This window comes from Bactrocera oleae, chromosome 2 (assembly GCF_042242935.1).
Source record: "Bactrocera oleae isolate idBacOlea1 chromosome 2, idBacOlea1, whole genome shotgun sequence".
NCBI classification, from domain to species: Eukaryota; Metazoa; Arthropoda; class Insecta; order Diptera; family Tephritidae; genus Bactrocera; species Bactrocera oleae.
The window spans coordinates 31,086,890-31,109,215 of record NC_091536.1 but is presented as its reverse complement, the minus strand read 5'-3'; the positions used below and the strand labels follow the sequence as shown (position 1 = coordinate 31,109,215).

Below are 22,326 nucleotides of genomic sequence, written 5' to 3'. Positions count from 1 at the left end.
GGTGTGAAAATAGTTGAAATCGGGTGGCAACTCCGCCCACTCCCCATATAACGGTACTGTTAAAAACTACTAAAAGCGCGATAAATCAAGCATTAAACACGCCAGAGACATTAAATTTTATCTCTGAGATGGTATGAGATGATTTTATAGTAACCGCGTTCAAAATTAGACAGTGGGCGTGGCACAGCCCACTTTTAGGTGAAAACCCATATCTTGGGATCTGCTTAACCGATTTCAACCAAATTCGGTGCATAACGTTCTTTTCATATTTCTATGTTATAGTGCGAAAATGGGCGAAATCGGACTACAACCACGCCTATTTCCCATATAACACCATTTTCAATTCCATCTCATTCTTTCACGTTCCACTATGCAACCAGGCAACAATGACTGTATCGGGATAAAACTTTGCGTGAATAATACGTTTAAAGTATGCCACCTTGTGACCAAAAATTGTCTAAATCGAACCAAAACTGTTCAAGCCCCTAAGTACTAAATATGTGGACCCCAGTCCCTATAGTTGACCTTCTACCGAAAATATCAGTTAATCCACAAAGAAATCTCAAACGAGTATACCATTTGACTTTGCGAGAGTATAAAATGTTCGGTTACATCCGAACTTTGCCCTTCCTTACTTGTTATAAGTACCTTTATGGCGAGCGATTTCGAGTAAAGACAGATCATGCAGCATTAAAATGGCTTTTACAATTCAAGAACCAAGAAGAGTAATTGGCGAAAAGTAGTCATGGAAATAAGGATGCAATGTTCCGTCGTGCCTGTAATTTGGAATGCTGAGATCGCTCAAAACCTCAGACATCATAAATGTCTAATTAAGGGCAATATTATCGACAGAAGGCTAAGAAGAAACTTTCGAAGGAATTACGAAAATGTGAGTAAGAAGTGCCAGAACAAAACAGAATAGATGATAATTTGCCAGAATAAATCAGAGATCGTAATTCATAATTGGCAGAATATTCGAATGCCGATGTTTTGATAAAAATCTGATATATAAGGGCTGCCGGATTTACAGCAGACACAGTTCTAATTAAAGTTTTGCCGCGGAAAGAGTATATGAATTATAAGTAAACAGTTGTAAACTCGAACAACGAGTAACAAAGTATTAAGTTATATACTCAAAGTAGGGTTTAAACGTTCTCGATTCAAGAGCAAATAGTAAAAAAATATTAGTGAAATTAAAACTATGAATTGAAATAAATATATATATTAGGACGAGTCAAAAACTAGCGGATTCATCGGTAAAAGTGAACCTATATACAAAGAGAATAGTCAAAGTTTCCCATATAAATAACAAGTAAAAAATCTGTTTTCATTTCATTCATATAACATAACCTTTGAACCGTTTAGGATAAAATTTACTAATTTTCATTGAAGATTCTTGTAGAGCACAAAAACTTCACTTTGTTTTCAATATGACCTGTGGTTATTATCCGATTTCACACCGTATACTCAGATACTAGAAACACATCCTATCTATAATTTAAAATATCTTCTACATCGTAGAGTTGCCGCTGAAAAACCACATAAAAGAAGTGGTCCAGTACAATGCACTAATTGCCAAGAATATGGGCACAGGAAATCATATTGCACCCTGCGCAGTATATGTTTAGAACGTGGTAATTTACACCCTACTTCCAAATATACAATTAAGAAAGAAGATTTAACCAAAAAATGCAGTAATTGTTTAGGTAATCACACCGCTAATTAAAGGGGTTACCCTGTATATAAAGATCTGAAATCGAAGTTGTCACACCGAATTCAAGCGCGTCAAAACCAAATGATAAACATTCCTCGTAACAAAATTATTGCAATCACTGACCAGAGTTCAAAGCCTGGTTATGTTAAGAATAATGGAAGTTACCCAAAGTAAAAGGCAACACTGTTCAAATGCAATTGTCACAAAAACAACTAGTTTTTTGATAGTATGATTTTAAATCTTACCCAATGTATGATAAACAAGCTTAAGAAAGAGTCAGCATAGGCGTCGTCTTACAGACCAATAAGCCTTTACCCTGCCTTTTCAAAATATTTGAAAAAGACTAATATCAAAGATGTCTTCTATCATCCATGAAAATAATACAATTCCAAGGCACCAATTCGGGTTTCGGGCATTCGATAAGATGTGGCATAAAGGTTTTTTGTATAAAATTAAAAAATTATTCCCTTTCGCATTGTATAAAACATTGCAGTCCTATTTAAAAAATATATGCTCTACTGATAAAGCGCTGGTGTACCTCAGGGGAGTGTGCTAGGCCCAACACTACTATATAAGTATCTTATATACAGAAGATATTTCAACCGGTAATAATATTATATATTGACATCGACTTATGCGTATAACGCAGCCATAGTATGCCTGAATAAATGTTCCATCAGAGCGTCAAGGGTACTAAAAGAGCATTTGACTTTGGTCGAAGAATGGTTAGCCAAACTGGCTAATAAATGTACATGAGCAAAAGTGTAAGCATGTTACATTCTCTGTCATTGTCTACTTTTAAATACAATTAAGATTATATTACTTTTTGTTAGGACTCGGAACAACTATACTCAATAAACAAACAATATTTGATACAAATAAACAATATCTGTATTTATTATATCAGATGCACTAATCCTCAATAGTAATCAATGCTTCATTGTACATTGTGTCACTGAATGATATCGTTAGATCGTTGCACCTTGTACGATGTCGATACAATATATCCTCAGTCATCGAATCTTTATGATTGTACTACATCATTTCTGATCGGACCGGGAAACATGTCGTCAGTACTATAAAAAATGCTACAAAAATATAGATGAATTTATGTTTTTGTGCAGTTTAATGCTGGTTCAGAAGGATTCTGTCCCAATGATTGTCATCGTCTAGCAAGCTTAGTGCATACGTATGGATAATGTTGATGACAATGGTCTGGTGACACTAACCAACAACAATCGCTCATATACTCAGTATGCCCTGGACTGACTGAAATTATTTGATTTGAATAAACCGGGGCAGGCATCAACTGGTGTGCCTTCATTGTAGGGCATCCATTTTTTGTTTTTTTTGATTGAGCCCATGTAAAATATCGTGGTACTTCTGAATAGAGGACTGTTTGTGCAAATGAACCAACAACATCCGCACGATTACAAAATTCAAAAAATTCGATGAGCGAAGTTAATTTAGACCACTATCAAGCTCTGTTTCGTTCGTGAATAAGTACGCGTTAGCCGTTTACGAGATGCACAAAAAAATAATGTTAAATTCACTTTGAGAATAAAATAAGCCAACTTTTTTTCGTCCCTGTTCCGAGATGTTTGCTGGCTGAGAAGTGACAAGGGGAGAACCCGTCTGGGGTAACTGATTGGTTGATGGAACTTAACATGAAAGTTATAATATATTTCAATTAATATATTAGATTTCCATCTTGTGGATCTGTGGGTGGAACCGAATAATTGAAAAATCGCGATTCAAAATCAGGGGTTGATCGTATTAGTGTAAAAATTTTGAATTGCATGTATTTTTAGCAAAAAAAAATATAATAGAAAAAGTAATATTTGGTGTGGACCACCCGTATCATTTAGGGTATGATAAATAGATTTTGGCCGATTCTCAGACCTACCCGCATACATTTCATCAAAACCCGGCACTTTCGGAAAAGTTTGACAACAGACACCTGACACGCTAATTTTCTATTGTGACGGACACGGATGATGATCGAACAAAATCGAATCGACGATAAATTGCCTGAAAGTAGCAAACAGCGAATTCGTAGTTGCCAGAATGTTCTATTGGCGAACTTTTGTTAAAGATCTACTATATAAGGGCTGCCGGATTGTGAAGCAAACACAGTTCTAATTAGAGTGTTGCCGTGTAAGAGCAATTAAGATATAAGTAAGAAGTTGTGAATTCAGATAATAAGTAGCAAAGCGTTAAGTTGTTTAGATTCGAAATAGAGATTAGTGTAATGCCCTTTTATTCGAACTTTTATTTACAATTTAACAGTCCAGTGATCGAACTCAAGAGTGAGTTACAACGTAGACGATTTATCGAGAAATCCGTTACTATTGGTGTCAGAAGTGGGATTGTCAAATAAATTCCCAACAAGTAAGGAAGGGCTAAGTTCGGATGTAACCGAACATTTTATACTCTCGCAAAGTCAAATAGTATACTCGTTTGAGATTTCTTTGTGGATTGACTGATATTTTCGGTAGAAGGTCAACTATAGGCACTGGGGTCCACATATTTAGTACTTAGGGGCTTAAACAGTTTTGGTTCGATTTAGACAATTTTTGGTCACAAGGTGGCATACTTTAATCGCGTTATTCACGCAAAGTTTTATCCCGATACAGTCATTGTTGCCTGGTTGCATAGTGGAAAGGGAAAGAATCAGATGGAATTTAAAATGGTGTTATATGGGAAGTAGGCTTGGTTGTAGTCCGATTTCGCCCATTTTCGCACTGTGACATAGAAACATGAAAAGAACGTTATGCACCGAATTTGGTTGAAATCGGTTTAGCAGATCTCAAGATATGGGTTTTCACCTAAAAGTGGGCTGTGCTACGCCCACTGTCTAATTTTGAACGCGGTTCCTATAAAGTCATCTTATACCATCCCACAGATAAATTTTAATGTCTCTGGCGTGTTTAGTGCTTGATTTATCACGCTTTTAGTAGTTTTTAACAGTACCGTTATATGGGGAGTGGGCGGAGTTGCCACCCGATTTCAACTATTTTCACACCGTCAATAGAACTAAAAAATTTTAACTGCAGATGCCCCTCCCTAATGTGATCCTGTGTACCAAATAACAGTTTTGTATCTTATTGCGGAGCTTAGTTATGGCAGTTTATTTGTTTTTGATTAATGGCGTTTTGTGGGCGTGGCAGTAGTCCGATTATGGCCATCTGCAATACCAACCGTCTCACGGTACCAACAAACATGTCTATTTAGTTTCATAAAGATATCTCAATTTTTACTCAAGTTAGAGCTTGCACGGACGGACAGACAGACGGACGGACGGACAGACAGTCACCCGGATTTCAACTCGTCTCTTCATCCTGATCATTTATATATATATAACCCTATATCTAAATCGATTAGTTTTAGGTGATACAAACAACCGTTAGGTAAACAAAACTATTACACTCTGTAGCAACAGGTTGCGAGAGTATAAAAAGGGAATTATTCGAAAATGGCTAAGTTTAACGATCTGAAGGTTCAACAACTGCAAAAGGAGCAATGCGGTTTAGCGACAAATGGATTAAAAACTGAATTACAATCACAGTTGATTGAGGCGAGGGAGGCGAAAAACATTAATGTTGAGAAATATATCTTTCAACTGGAATTAGAGGAAGAGACAACAAAGAAGAAAGAGGCGCGCTCATTAAACGCTATGGACATAAACATGATTTTGGCTGCAATGTCGAAGATGTCAGCGCAAATGTCCTAGATACCAACGCAGATATCAATGGAGATGTTAACGTAAATATCGACACAGTTTAAAGAGGAGGATACCAGGACAAGGGTCCTCACAGTCCAAAGACCTCCACGTCTGTATGTCAGCGCAGGTGTCGTCACAGTTGGAAGATCAGGAAGCGTGTGAACCAGTAAAAGGATCCAGTCAAAGAGTAGAAAGCATGTGTACCAGTACAAGGGTCCGAACAGCCAGAAGAGCAAAAAGCTTGTATACCAGCACAAATGTCCTTACAGTTGGAAGAGCAGGAAACGTGTATACCAGTACAAGGATTCTCACATTCAGAACAGCAGGAAGCGTGTATACTAGACTAGTACAAGGGTCCTCACAGTCAGGAGAACACGAAGCGTGTATACCAGCACAGGTATCCTCTCAGGTAGAAGAGCAGGATAACATTCAAGCTGAAACGGCTGACTCTTTGCAAGAAGATCCAGAATTACAAGGAGTAACGCATGAAGTGGAGTGGAGCAAATGTACAACGAGTGGAGAATTAACTACAGGAAGGCCAGTCGCAAAAGCATATTGGGCAGAACGGAGCAGTTTAAAGTTGGTGTGTGGCTTCTTGCATCGAGTATGGAAAATCGAAAACGGGCAAATCTGCCGAGTACTTATGATTGTTCCGAAGGTTAGAATTCCTGAAGTTCTTAACGTGCGGTACAAAGGCCCAAGAGGAGAGCACATGAGAATCACGAAAACCTTGGAGAAAGAAGCACAAATTTTATTGGACTGATTGTCATCAATAAGCTATGCGAAATATGCTGAGTGCGCTGTAGGTAAAGGATCAATGTCCAGGAGTCATGGACAGATAAAGCAGTACAACTCGGGTGCGCCAGTTGAACAAATTGGCGTGTATCAAGATGATCCATTTCCCACCAATAAATTAGGAAATAGTCATGTTCTGGTAGTCAAGGATCACTTCAACGAATGGCCAGAAGTATACACAATGCGTTATCAAGAGGCTGAACTACAAGGTGCGTTCCAAAGTAAACAATAAACTAGTAAGGAAGGGCTAAGTTCGGATGTAACCGAACATTTTATACTCTCGCAAAGTCAAATGGTATACTCGTTTGAGATTCTTTGTGGATTGGCTGATATTTTCGGTAGAAGGTCAACTATAGGCACTGGGGTCCACATATTTAGTACTTAGGGGCTTGAACAGTTTTGGTTCGATTTAGACAATTTTTGGTCAGAAGGTGGCATACTTTAATCGTATTATTCACGCAATATAATCATTGTTGCTTGATATGCATAGTGGAAAGTGAAAGAATGAGATGGAATTTAAAAGGGTTTAATATAGGAAATAGGCCCATTTTCGCACTATAACATAGAAATATGAAAATAACGTTATGTGCCGAATTTTGTTGAAATTGGTTAAGCAGATCTCAAGATATGGGTTTTCACCTAAAAGTGGGCTGTGCCACGCCCACTGTCTAATTTTGAACGCGGTTCCTATAAAATCATCTCATACCATCCCAGAGATAAAACTTAATGTCTCTGGCGTGTTTAGTGCTTGATTTATCGCGCTTTTAGTAGTTTTTAACAGTACCGTTATATGGGGAGTGGGCGGAGTTGCCACCCGATTTCAACTATTTTCACACCGTCAATAGAAGTGCTAAAAACATTTGCTTCCAGTGAATTTTGTTATTATAGCATTAGCGGTTTAGGAGATATGCACATTAAACCTATTAGAGGTGGGGCCACGCCCACTTTAAAAAAAAAAAATTTTAACTGCAGATGCCCCTCCCTAATGTGATCCTGTGTACCAAATAATAGTCTTGTATCTTATTGCGGAACTTAGTTATGGCAATTTATTTGTTTTTGATTAATGGCGTTTTGTGGGCGTGGCAGTGGTCCGATTATGCCGATCTACAATACCAACCGTCTAACGGTACCAAGAAACATGTCTACCAAGTTTCATAAAGATATCTCAATTTTTACTCAAGTTAGAGCTTGCACGGACGGACAGACAGACGGACGGACGGACAGACAGTCACCCGGATTTCAACTCGTCTCTTCATCCTGATCATTTATATATATATAACCCTATATCTAACTCGATTAGTTTTAGGTGATACAAACAACCGTTAGGTGAACAAAACTATTATACTCTGTAGCAACAGGTTGCGAGAGTATAAAAAGGAACAAAGTAAACTCTGGTGATGCCATCTATATGTCTACTAGTGCGCTAGAATCTGCTATCCTTTATCGACTTCCAGTAAAAATTTGATGACATTTCATTTATTGGCAGTGAAGTTATTGCGTTTTAAGTGTCAGTATGTTTTTGTCATCGGTGCAAAAATGAGCTTCGAACAAAGAGCCAATATTAAAATTTGTTTTACAATTAGTAAAACTTTTACCGAAACGTTTCCATTGATAAAAACAAGTATATGGCGATGATTGCCTATCCCGTAGCAGAAAGCGCGTGTGGTTTCAACGTTTTCAAAGTGGTCGTAAGGACATAAATGAGGATGAACATGAACCCAAAAAATCGCCTGGCCAAAACGTTAATGCGGTATTCTACCTTGGAGTTTTGAAGCGTTTGTGCGAAATCGCGAAGATGGAAGTTGGCGTTTGTTGCACGATAATGCGCCGTCTCATCGATCGACGCTTGTGGCCGATTATTTGACCATAAATCACATTTTAACAATCAACCGCTCCCCGTATTCCCCTGAAAAGACTTGCACCGGCATACTGGCGGCCATACCGGGCAACGAGCTAAAACACTCGTTCGACATGCTTTTAGACCGTGCAAAAAGCTGTATTAAAGCAGAAGGAGACTTATTTGAATAAAATAATTGATTTTGCCGATAAAACCATTTGTTCTGTTTTGTTTTTAAAAGTCCTGTTTACTTTGGAATGCACCTTGTAGTAGCAGACGCATTCAACAAAAAGTGGTTAACGTGATTCGGTGTTCCAATGAAGTTACGTTCTGATCAAGAATGGAATCTCGAGTCAGCCTTAAGTCAAGAAAAAAACCAGAAACTAGGTATCCGGAAAACGGATGGAATTAACTCCAATAAGAGGAGGAAGGCTAAGGAAGTTAACAAAATCGAAGCGACGATAAATTGGCAACTAGACAGCGAATTTGTAGTTGCCAGAATGTTCTAGTAGGGAACTTTTGTTGAAGATGTGTAAAGAACAATTGAGATATAAGTAAGCAGTTGTAAATTTGGATAATGAGTAACAAAGCGTTAAGTTGTTTGGATTAAAAATAAAGATAAGTCTATAGCCATTAAAATGGGACTTTTATTTAACAATCCAGTGATCGAACTCAATAGTGAGTTTCAAGGTAGACGATTTGTCGAGAAATCCGTTACAATATATAATATTAGATATATTTTATTCTTGTCATCATAAGTACAATACATTGTTTGCCATTACCTTGAATTTAATGCAAATTTAGAATAAATTAATAAAAAAACTTTAGGTATGATTCGGAATTTTCTCCGTCACTGCGCATAAATATTTCGGATGCATTACAGAACATTATATTTTGTTCATATACCGTCCAATAGACGTTTTCGAGGCCAGCCTCTATTACATACACATAACTGTATTCGACATATACTCCGCAGCAAACCTTTGCTTACAAACATTATTCAATCGACCCTATTCCTGTTGTCGTTTAAAAAAAAATAAAACAATTTAAAAAAGAGTAGCTATTTGGCATTCCTATTGGCGTTAGCGTCATTTATCGAAAATAGTTTCGTATTCCCCATTTTTAAATGAATATTGTAACGACATAGTAATAATCGTTTCTTGTCGTTGTGGTAATTGAGAGCTAGTTAGAAACGAGCACGATAATTTAAAGCATTGTATAAATCTACAAGTAACCAATCCTAAGAGTTTCACTAATACACACGCAAAAATATCCCACTTGGTACGGGTTGGGTCGAAAATTCTACTACTAAAATCGGTACGGGTTGCCAACCAATATTCTGCTACTAAAGTCACACTTTGTACGGGTTGCCAACCAATATTCTACTACTAAAACGTCCAAATGACAGAAATCTGCTATAGTGTGTTGCCGTGTTATGTTTTAAAATTTATAATTTTAAAAATTTTTTTATTCCATATTCAAACATTTTTCGGTTGTTTTAATTCCTAAAGATTAAATTTACATAGTCTTATTTAAATTATTATTTATTGTATTGAAATATTATTAAATGTTTCCAATTTTATCTTTTTAAACTTACATGTTTATGTTTTTGTGAGTGAAAATTCTTTGTCTGTTGCATATTTAAATTCTTAGTTTACCGGTTTAGTCCTGGGCAACCGAACACCCAAAAAAGATCGATAACGCGCCTATATTGTAACCTCAGAGGTGCTGAGAAAAAGCAATTAATATATAATAATCTTTGTTTCGAAAATATTCTTGAAAGTTTTCATTATTATTTCCATTACAAATAATGTTCATTACCAAATTGTTAAACTACATCCTTTTATTTAAAACTTTGTGTCAAAAAAAGGCATATTCGATTAGGTGATCACGGCTGTTTTACACACATAGGAAAACAGCTGATTCTTTGGCTACTTATAGGCTTATACAATGATTTAAAGTTGATATGCAAATTTCCAACATGAGGCAGTTTGAAATTTTAGTGTCCGAAATGGAAAAAAATTCGCGTATGCCAAAGGTTTAAGAAAAGAGATAAAACCCTATGAATTTCGATATTTTTTAAGGCATATTTCGAAAAAATATATAAAAAAAAAACACAAGAAAAAACGCATAACCCTTCACAAAGAATATAAAGACTTCTTCTTGGGAAAAAGGATGTGCTCAAAATTTCAGGTCGCTATCTCAAAATCTGAGGGACTAGTTCGTGCATATACAGACAGACAGACGAGCAGGGCTAAATCGACTCAGCTCGTCACGCTGTTTATTTATATTGTATTTTATAAGATCTCCGACGTTTACTTCTGGGTTGTTAAAACTTCGCGCCAAACTTAATATGCCCTGTTCTTGGTATAACAAGTTATTAATGGTTAAGTTCGGGTGTAAGTAAACATTTTATACTCCCACATGGTAGTGATACATAAGTTTTCTGTACATATTTTAATTAAAAGTTTAAAGTGTTGCATTCATTATATAATTAGAGAAATTTGAATGCTAAGTTTACTCTTGCTGTGCGAAGTTTAATCGAGTTTTTTTGGATACACTCAAAATTGATTTTAGCTAAAATGCATATAACTACAAGTACATACATATATTGAGGAATATAAAAAGTAATAACATATGAAAAATAATACACAATTTTACTTCTTAAATTTTTTCAACTTTACAATTTTTCAATATTAAAGATACGTTTCTATAGTCTTTCTTATATACGTACATATATGTATATTTAATAACATTTATCCAACGTACGTTTCGTTTAATCTTAAACTGTTTAGTTCCTACCTTAAATGTCTATAAATTCTTATATCTTAACATATTATTAAAATTATCTTTATTAACATATTTATTTGATTTTATTATAGTTTTTTCTCAAAATCAGATTATGCTATTCTAATGGCAGTATGTTTGAAAACAACACCGATTTTTACAAGAGCTGGTTCTACGTTATCGGAATTTACCCAGATTTTATTCGACGAAGGGCTGTTGTTTCGAGTATTGAACCCGGCTGGGATTGGTAAGTAAAAAATCATTATTGTTATCACTAAAGCAACGCCTAGCAGCCGGGCTGCTTTATATCCTCCTGATCCGTGCTGTCCAACCTAGGCCCGAAGGAATTTTTCTGCTGCATATAGTTTGGTTATCATTTCGGATGATACTTTTGTATCGATCCTGGATCACTGATATTGCACTAAATGAAAGAAACAAGTTTCTTTTCTAAGATCTTCATTCAGACTGACTTTTATTTTTCGTTTGGTATTTCTAATTTGATGTGCACGCCGGCACTTATACGTATGTTTACTTATCCCTAGGCATCCTATCAAATTACATGCATCCTAGAACTGATAAAACTGAGAATATGCACGCAGGCACTAGTACATATGTTAGTTTATCTCTAGGTATCAGATTACATGCATCTTAAAACTAATAGAACTGAACATGTGCACTCAGTCACTGGTACATATGTTTAGTTGGTGTTGGAAGTGTATGTCAATATGTGACTATATGCGCTAAAAGACATTAGGTGCAACACATGCAATGAATGGAGCCACCTTAGATATGCCTAGGCCTTAAGGCCCATAGAGAGTATACCACAAGTTATGTAGCCTTCTGCTGTACAACACCGTCAATCCTCATGAGGACCTTAAGGCAACTCCTGGCCCCCAGTTGAGGGGCCAACAACGGAGATCCATGGTTTCAAGGAAGTCATCAGTCCCACCCAACTGCTGGCCATTCGCAGTCTGTTCCTTGTGTTAGATCGGAATATTACATCAGATAGATGCAATGTAGCCTGGTATCATTTTCCAACGTATTTCGTTCTGCGCACCACATTTGGCTTGATCATAATCAAGATAATGGTGGTGGTCTACCCTGCATTCAGCATAACACCATGCAATATCGTCCAATCGATGGCGACATCGACCGCGGGGATACTAAACTACCAGGCCACCCCCCCTAAATACGTGTTCCCAAAATAAGATCCGATTAGTACTTGGCGACTTAAACGCGAACCATGGCGTTGCTGCCAGTCAAACGATCGTAGGGGAATGAGCTAGCTGTAGAGATTGACGATTCGACATTCTGTACATATTCTATGATTACGCAGCCTGAATGCAGCAGGACGCAGCTGCAGAAGATACAGACAAGTCAGAACACCGTACTCCGGATTATTCCAGATGTCTCCTGATGTTCCCATCGAAAAACTTCATAGTAAGGCCCGCATGCTCCCCGAGGGTACCGACAGGTAATAGATACAGTATAGGAAACAGTTCGCCCCTGTTCCAGTTGACTACCTCCGTACAAAAAATAGCTGGAACAAGGTGTCATGCCACCCGTACTGAGGTTTAGCCTGGTTGGGTCCCCTTAAAGAGTCCAGTCTTAAACGGAGGTTACGTATACCTAGCGCCATCCGTAATACGATAGTCTACCTGCGTAAGGGTAGGTATAATATGGCTGACTTCGAAAACGACAATTGTAGTGCATATGAACAAAATATGATGTGCTGTAATGCATCCGAAATATTTTTGACATTGCATCATGTTCTAAAACGCATTGAACCGGAAGTCGATGCCCAGAAAATCGCGCATCACAAATAAAGTTGATGCTTTTTGACATTTTCCTATGTAGCGATGGCGAAGTCAGATTGATAAGCTTCTTGCTAGCTGTTTTATTAATTTATACTACATTTCCACTAAAATTAAGATTATGGCAAAAAATGTACTTATGATGACAAGAATATAATACATACATATATGTTCCTATACAATTCAAAAGTTTCAGGACTTTTATTAAAAAACGAATATAATTTTTTTTTTTTTAATTTATTGGTCGCCTTCAAAATAGTCTCCTTCCGCCTGAATACAACGTTTTGCATGTTCAAGAAGGTTATCGAATGACTTTTTTAGGTCATTTGTCGGTATAGCGTTGAGGATGGCGGTCGTCGCCTTTTGGATGGCATCAACGTCAGCATAGCGGTTTCCTTTCATGGCCAAATGTAGTTTTCCGAACAAATAAAAATCGCAGGGTACCATATCAGGCGAATAGGGTAAATAGTTGATGATATGAAAGCGATTTTTGGTCAAAAAGTCTGTCTGATTCTGAGGTCTTTTTAATGTTGTTTCAAAGTGTGCGGGACAAATCGAGCTCAAACCTTTCTGAGACCCAAATTTTCTGTCAAAATACGATAAATCGACGCTGCGGATATTGATAATTCCAATTCCATATATTTAAGCGATGATTTCGGCTCTTTTTTAATGAATTCGCGCACAATTTCCGTGTTTTGTTTCGTTCACAACATCTTTTGGCCGGCCCGAACGTTCGTCGTCCTCCCGTCCCTCTTGAAAACGTTCAAACCACTCGTGAATACGGCTATGGGATAGACAATCATCGCCATAAACTTGTATCATCATATGATGAGTTTTGGTAAAAGTATTACCAAATTTAAAACAAAACTTAATGTTGGCTCTTTGTTCGATGCTCATTTTCCGCCCGACACTACAAATATTATGTCACATGTAGCGCAATATCTCAGCTGTTATACAAGTCAGCTGTTATATAAATTTTATACGACAGCACTGAAGAATACACAATTGAGGGATAAAAATTTCAGACAGATGGCGCCACTAGAAGCCACGTTGTTTAAAAAGTCCTGGAACTTTTGAATTGTACCTTGTATAACACATCTTAATGATTTTTAATTTTATCCTTTTTTATTTTTATACAATCCTAAAAACATAAGAGCTTATTGCGAATATAAACTTTTGCAGTAAAAGTGTTCTATAATGTTAAATTATGCAACGCATAATTTTGCAATATCGTAGGACGTTGCATACCGATGATGTACCTATAAATACTACAGTCATACTGTATCAATGCTTTGCAATAGTTCGTTTGCGAAGTCAATCTATGAGCCAAAGCAGTTCTGATAAAGCACCGAAGAATTCTGGCCTTCCTGAAAATAAGGCGAAAGGAACTAGTTGTATCATAAAAGCAAGATAAGAGGACAAACGTCTTGATGTCTACCTGCTTAAAAGAGTACAGCTGCAGCCGCCGACCAGCTTACAAAAGAGCTTCAGGAATGGATTGATTGCGCAAAATCGGTTTTGCCTAAATTTAAACTCGAACCGCCAAAAATAAAAAGGTCAGCTGAAGAACCTAAGCCGTCAGACAAAAGCCGAAATCAAAGCGTGTGACCTGATGTTGCCTGGAACCACGTTATCATTGGCGTACTGGATGAGAGTGATCCCGAAGAACAAAATATATGTATAAGCTGACAAACTTGGCGTTGGAAGTGTTATTAAGCAATCCGGGGCAGCCACCTTCTGGCGAGAGATCGGTATTGCTTTAAAAAGGCTCTATAGCCAAAGTGGGCTAGGAAGTATATCCCGGAGCCATGTTGGTAGCGGTCGAGGAAACACATTTCCCCCAAGCCAGGGGCAAATTTCTGGCTACCGGCTAAACCATCACAACCGGACCAGATAAAGCAGTTCATAAGGGCCAGCAATCTAAATTTGCCCACGGAGATGTGAAAATTCGTCGTTCGTTGTTGACCAAGAAATCCATTGAACCGTTAGTGAAGAGTGGCGGGAAGATAAGCGATTATTTGGAAGATGTGAATAAAACTCTCCAAATAAATCTGGACCATTATAAAATAGCTTCATGAGCTCTAATTAACTACTTGGCAAGAGAGCACAGCCTTAAAGAGTGCAACAAGCTTCCAACCTACTGCATATGCACAGAGGCCAAACTTAGCCGAACGGATCACCTACTGGGCTCAAGTAAATGCACGGTATTTAAAGACTTCGTAGACAAATGAAAGTTCTCCAAGCCAACATGCACAGAAGTAAAACTGCGGACGCACTCCTGACTCAAATGACAACGGAGCGCCATTACGACGTTGTCATTATAAGCGAGCAGTACAAAAGGAAACAGAGTGGAATATGGATAGAAGACAAAAGCGGCACTGCCGCGACTTGGCTTCCCCCCAGGACACAAAATAGCCACTCCAGGCAGAGGAATCGGGAACGGTTTCGTCTGGACCAAATGCGACCTCTGTACCATAATAAGCTGCTACTTAACCACTAGCCACAATATCCAGGACTTCCAAGCCAAATTAGACAGCATAGAAGACACAGCCCGAGATATCGGAGAAGACTTTATAATAGCAGGAGATTTTAACTCAAAAGCTATTGAATGGGGAATGCGAAATACTGACTCCAGAGGTAAACGCGTACTTGACATGGCCGCCAGGCTCGGCGCTATGGTACTCAACACTGGAGCAGCAACGACATTTAGGAGACCAGGCTGCGAAGAAACTACACCAGATATCACACTAGCGTCAGAGCGCATAGCAAGCATAGTAAAGCGCTGGGAGGTTATGGAGGATTACACTGGCAGTGACCACCAGTACATAACCTTCGAAATAGACCCCTAAAACACAGTCACCCAGAACAATTTACACGGCACCACAAGAAACTGGGATGTATCTAAACTTAATAGCGAGGCACTCATCTCAGAAATTGATAAGCAAGACCTCCCAAAATACGACATAGGCGAGGTAAGAGAAAACGTACAGAATACAATGAGGCTAATCACCCAAGCATGTAGGAAAGGAATGCCTCGGAGCCAAAGCAGGAGACAAAAACGCGCTGCATACTGGTGGACAGAGAACATTTCTCAGTTAAGAAGAGCGTGCCTTCACCTAAGACGGGTCTACACAAGAAACAGACGAAGAGGAAACGCAACAACAGAAATGTATAATCTCCACGCCGCGAAGAAGGAACTAAAGCGGGCTATCGAAATTAGCAAAAAAGCAAAATGAGCTTCGGAATGACCTAAACATAAGCCCGTGGGGTCTAGGGTATAAAGTCGTTATGAAAAAACTAGGTGGTCGGGCCCCACCCCCCCCAACTGAACGCATATAAAATGGATAAAATCGTCAATGTCTTATTTCCCTATGCTATCCGGGCATGGATATGTTAGGAAGTATCTATATAAAATGGGGAAAGTCGAAGAGCCGTCCTGTATATACAACGACGCGATCGAGGACAACGCTGAACACACATTTTTCAAATTCACACGCTGGCAAACGCAGCGAAATAGGGTATACACTTTGGTCGGCACCCTGAATGCGGATAACATCATAACTGTCACGCTCCAAAACGAGGAAAATTGGAAGAACGTGAAAAATTATATAGACAACGTACTACGAATTAAAAAACGGGACCTGGACGCAGGTAATGACATGTAAGTCTTAAGACGAGAAATATGGAACGCCACCCTGAAGTAATGCGAAAGCGGTTCCGGGGTGGGCGACGGTTCCCTAGAAGAGAGTTTTTTAGTGACCTGCAAGTGGCACATACCATTGCTGTGACGACACAATGACGATGCGGAAAGCCTCCCCCGACAAAAAAAAAAAAAAAAAAAGAGAGCAAATTGACTTCGTCCTCATTTATTAAGGTTAAATAACTACAGTAACCAAGACACCACAAGAGTAGGTACAGAGAGATGGGTGTAAGCAGGAACCGGCTAGTTGCGATTTTCATGTGATAGGAGGTACAGGGCAGTGATGCACCCAAGTAAATGACAATATTTGGATGCGATTCGAATGCACACCACACACCATGGGACAACACAGGCATCAAGGAAAGACGTGTGTTGCTCTTAAACTATTTCTTAGGTACTAAACTTTTGTTGTACAACAGAACAGTACAATAAGTATTATATATCGGATGAATTGTTCAATAAGGTGAACCAATAAAGGGTTCTTGTAGAGCACTCCTTCATTCAGCCTAAAGTCATATTCAGCGAATTTAAAAATTTGGATGGATCTGAAATAGATTGAACAAATGGCTATGCGTAGGTTCATAATTTCAACACTGAAAGCTTCAACTTGGGTAGATCTGTTCATAGGGGTAAGCTTCTAGGAGGCGTGTTATCCCCACTTCTGAGGAACTTAACAATGACTTCAATGTTGCTAGATCTAGAAAGGGGGAGTACAGTTGTGGTCTTCGTTGATGATGTGGCAGTTACGGTAAGAGGTAAATTCCCAAGTATTCTAATTATTCTCGCCAATCTTATGCTAACAATCTTAAACGATAAAAATCTATGGGCCGAATCGCATGGACTAAACTTAAACGCTAGAAAAACACAGCTAGTATTTTTCACTAAGAAACACAGAATTCCATATTTCGCGGCACTAGTCATAAATGGTACTAGGCTACCAATAGGAGAGAAAACAATTTACTTACAATAGAAATAGTTTTAAAGTAAGGAGATCGTAGTCTCAGTGGTTTTACAATGGGCCTAGGTGCGTCGTCAGACATCCACCTTACATACCTGAAGTCGACATACCACCCATCGCAAACCGTGATCACAAGTTGCCACGTGAAACCTGAGTGATACTAGCACAACTTCCTTCTGGATACTGTAGCAGGTTAAGGAGTCTACCTATCCGGAAATGATCCTGTTCAAAGATTCCCTCCCGCATGACACTAATCGCCTCTTGGCATGCCGCGCTAAGCCCACTCACTTAACACCACTCTTCCGTTGATACAACCAAGTCGAAACAGCTCTTGTTATGAACTGTCTCAGAAGTAACACAATTAACTTCGGCTTGATCCATGTATCGAAATAGTACATAATCGATTTGTGTACCCACAGGTATGGTTGAATATTTTACATCAAGCAAGCAACTAAAGTTTGAAGAAGTTGCCAAAGAAGCCACAGTAAATACATATTTCGCTATATTTCTTTCTTTTCCTTCTCAGTCAACAAAAATTAATTAAAACTGGTATTTTATTACGATCACTGGGCCAGAATGTCGGCGTGCCAAGAGATATTATGTAAGGGTTGTTGTAGCTAGAAAGGTACATATGTATGTCCTAGGATACTAACATAGACTTGGAATTGGCTGCCTGTAATTTTGAAAAGAAGGAGGCAATATATAGCTGTCGGCAATAATGATATTGTTGCAGCTTGTAACTGGGTAGTAACATGGTGGTATAATCGATTTGTAAACAACTCTGCTGATCTACCAGGCACCTTTTCGTCTGGTTCATTTGTACAGTCTAAAGCCCGGTAAAAGAAATAACTCTTCCTTGTAAAATGAGTTTCTAATAGTAACATTATATCTATATTTTTTTCATATAGAAATCGAATCATCCCTATTTATGTTTGTTAACACTGTTAGCACTCCATAAACAAATATTTTATTCACTCATTTTTTACTTAAGGTTTGCAGAATTTGGTTTTGACTCAATTTTTGCATTGTAGACATAAATATTGTCATTTAATAGAGTACAGTAAAAGATCCTTATTCGCGCTTCCTTTATTCGCGTTTTCGCGATTCGCGGATTAAAAAATTGGGTAGCATTTCCTATATTCGCGGCTAAAAATTTCTTTACTCGCGGATCTACGAAGTATATATTGTAATTAAAAATAAAGAGATTCCAATAGGCATCCAACACAGTATCCTTGTTAAATGGACTAATAAAAAAGTAAAACAGATATTATTACAACTTTACCTAGAGTATGTTGTTAAATGATATCGCCAAGAACTTTTACATAAGCCGCCTTCGCCGCGATTGTTGTTTTCGAGAATGCAACCGTGTTACTCAATGAATAAAGTATATTTTTAAATGTTGCTGTTCTATAGTAAAAGCCGCTTTGCCTGTTTTATTATTTTTTCTTTCACATGTCAACTAAAAAAAATGAGAAACAAGTTTCGACACGAAATAAATCTGTGTTACCGCTAAAAGTGAAAATAGAAATGCTTGATCGTATACGCATTGGAGAGTCATTTGCATCCATATCACACTCGTTCAATGTCAACGAATTAACCGTACGATCGACAAAAAAATCCGAAGATAAAATAAGGTCGTCTGTAGCTTCAACTTCACTGTCAGCGAAAATTGTTCGCGATCCAGCAATAGAAAAAAAGGAAGTGGCGTTGTCATTATGGATCGAAGACCGCAACCAAAAAAGAGTACCCCTGAGTGGTCCAATGGTCCGGGAACCTGATGGTAGTTTTAGTGGTGCACGTACAGATGTCGGATTTCAAGCATCGGAAGGTTGGTTCAATAAATTTAAGGTGAGACAATCATTGCATAACATCAACATCGTTGGAGAAGCAGCATCTTGCAAACCTAGTAGCTGATGGAGGATACAAACCTGAGCAAGTATTTAATGCAGACGAAACTGCACTGTTTTAGAAGAGAATGCCAAACAAATCATTCATTTCTAAAAGCGAAAAGTCCTAGGGCTTTAAAAAATCAAACAAGGACAACCTTCCAGTGTTGGCGTGCTAATAAGAAAGCGTGGGTTACAAGTGCTATTTTTTGTGACTGGTTCCGGAATTGTTTTGTTTCTGAAGTTGAAAGCGCTTCTAGTTTTGGACAATGCACCAGGTCATCCTCGCAAACTTGAAACTATGCATCCAAATATAAAAGTGAAATTTTTACCTCCCAACACGTCAGCTTTGCTTCAAACTATGGACCAAGGCATAATTCAGGCCTTTAAGCTCTATTACATTAGACGAACCTTCATATTGAAGAAATTTGGCATAACAAAATGCATCGTTAACATAAAAGAATCATTGGAAGAACTGAAGCCATACATATTGAAGTCATGCTGGAAAAAACTGTGGCCTGCTGTGACTGCAGAAAATGACGAAGAATCTGTGCAAGCTCAAATTTTGACTGTGAACATAGCCGAAATCGCGAATGGAATAGGACGAGATGGGTTCGAATAGAAAGAATCAAGTGACATTCAAGAATCGCTTGAATCGCAAGATGAAGATTTGGCTAAAACCGACTTGGAGGCAATGTTAAATTCACAGCCCATTGAAGAAGAGGCTTCAACAAGCCAAGCAAGAAAAAATTACAGAATTCTTCAAACCATTGCGCATTAGCCTTAAGATAATTAATTAAAATATTCAAAAACTTCAATTAAATATTTTTTTTATATATTTGTTGTTTTTTTTTGTCACCCCTATAATTCCATATAAATTACCGTTCCGTATTCACGGTTTCTGTATTCGCGGCATATTTATGGAACATATACCCCGCGAATAAAGAGCTTTTACTGTACTTACTTTCAACGCTTTCGAAACCCCTGTAGTTATCAGAGTGACTTTCCCATTACACATTTCTAGTGACACATATATATTGAATATACGCAACATAATTTTAAGTTTCATCAATGAAAATCAGTTTTTATGAACAATGGAATCAAAAAGAGAGCTGGTGAAAAATTACATTTTCAAGGGAAAACAACAGGTGAAACTGTTAAGATCCTCCAGAGCCTTGATGTTGAACGCAGATTCGTTCAATGGACTGTGGCTTGATTTAAGAAAAGTGTTAGTGTTAAAATATCAAAAAAATCTGGTCGCAGCTACACGGTCAGAACTCCAAGTCTGGTAAGGATTGTACGTGAGCAAATAAGGAAAAATTGGGCAATTTCCGGAAGGAAACAGGCTAAGGACCTCAGGTTGAGCCGAAAACCCATCAGAAACATTATTAATAAAAATTTGAAAATGAAGGCTTATAAGAAAAAAGGAATTAACACAAAATATTATTTGGAATAAGTGTTTCTTGGACACTTTTCTTATTTATCCAATATGTTTCGCAATAATCCAAACTGCTTTCAACAAGATTCTGCCCCGATACATAAGCCAAGAATTGTTGAGTTCTTCTCCAGATTTGAATCCTTCGGATTTTTGTACATGGAGATATATGAGGGGGAAATTAACAAATGTAAAAAACTTAGAACTAAATCAGTTTAGCGTTTTTTGCACAGAGTTTGGGACGAAATTCGAGAAGAAGTTGTGCGTGCTGTCGGTAGTAGCTTCTAAAACCCTGTGAAGCTTTAAAAGCTATGAATGGCGAACGATTTGAATTAAAACAGACATTATGCAAGTCTACAGTTTAACTAATACATAAAACATGTTTTCATCCTAACTTGAATATACATTTGTTTTTTTTTTGCGGAAAATTAGGTGCGACAGTTGATGTACATGTTTTTGTCATCATCCTTCCTCAGGGTACATTTGGACGTAAAATGTAGATAACCACATACTACACAAACACTGCGGTAATAACATGTGCCATTTCTTTCATATTGTTCTCCAACAATAATGCTATGGTGGGACAGATATTTTAAATTGTAAATTAATCTGGTTGGCATTAATTAATTTTGAACATTAACTGTTGTCATATTATTTTACTTATCAGTCGATAAGAATAATACTTTTTTTATTATTATTATTTGTTTTTTTGTATAATATTCACTTTTATTTAGAATCTGTCTTATTATTATTTTTTGAAAAAAGCAATTAATTCGAAAAAAGAGATTTGATATTTTTTTAGTCAGCTATATTATTGATTATTATCTAGTTGGATCCCAATTTATCATGGTTCTCCAATCGAGAGAGGTGACGACTACTAACTAAATCCTTCTATAGTTTATTTTACACAGGATAATGTTAGGTCTCGATTGTGGACGTCATTTCTAACATAAAAGGTACACCCACTATAGTGCAAAGAACTGAAATGCTTGAATAACCTCAACATGTTAAGCAGGGGATATTGATCTTAGGAGCCAGTACAACTGCGCAAACCTTAACCTGAGCTGGGTTCTCTTGATTTTCATGTGGTCTCTGCACGTACGTCTCTTATCAATTGCACGTCCCAGATATTTTGCACTTGACAAAAAATTTACAACTTTCTTAAAATTTTTATTTTTGCGTGCTTGTATTTGATTTCATTAATGTTACTTTTACTTATGAATCAGGTAGTTAACAGCAATTCTAATATATAAAGTCTCTTTTCAGTTAAAGAAGTGGTGCCCTGGCAACTCAAATGCTTTCCTGATGCTGATATTGAAAATCTTCTGTTTTGATGACTCCAACGATAATCTCAAAAAAATGTTTGGAAACAAATTTGTTTTGATTTAATCTGCACACCAGCAAACACCGGAAAATTGTTCATCATAGTAAGCTTCTACGGGGCTAGTGGGATACTAGGTCTGATTGGCTCGACACTCACTAAAATTCTGTAACAAAGAATGTCAAGAGACCAAAGTTTACGTCTCGCCAGAAACTCGTCAAAAGATTTACTCATTTCGAATAACATAGTTGACATATATCTTCCTTCAAATATATCATTTCGGTGTGGATACTAAAGCTTTGTATCTTAACTGCTAGTAGCTACTAGCTATCAGGCGAAAAAAATTTACAGCTAC

General features: G+C 37.6%; 1 protein-coding gene across 6 annotated transcripts in view; it reads right to left on the bottom strand.

Annotated features, from left to right (window-relative positions):
* LOC106622780 (equilibrative nucleoside transporter 1) overlaps positions 1–22,326 on the bottom strand; it is a 242,831-nt gene that overhangs the window by 106,372 nt on the left and 114,133 nt on the right. The gene's annotated exons all lie outside the window — the stretch shown is intronic.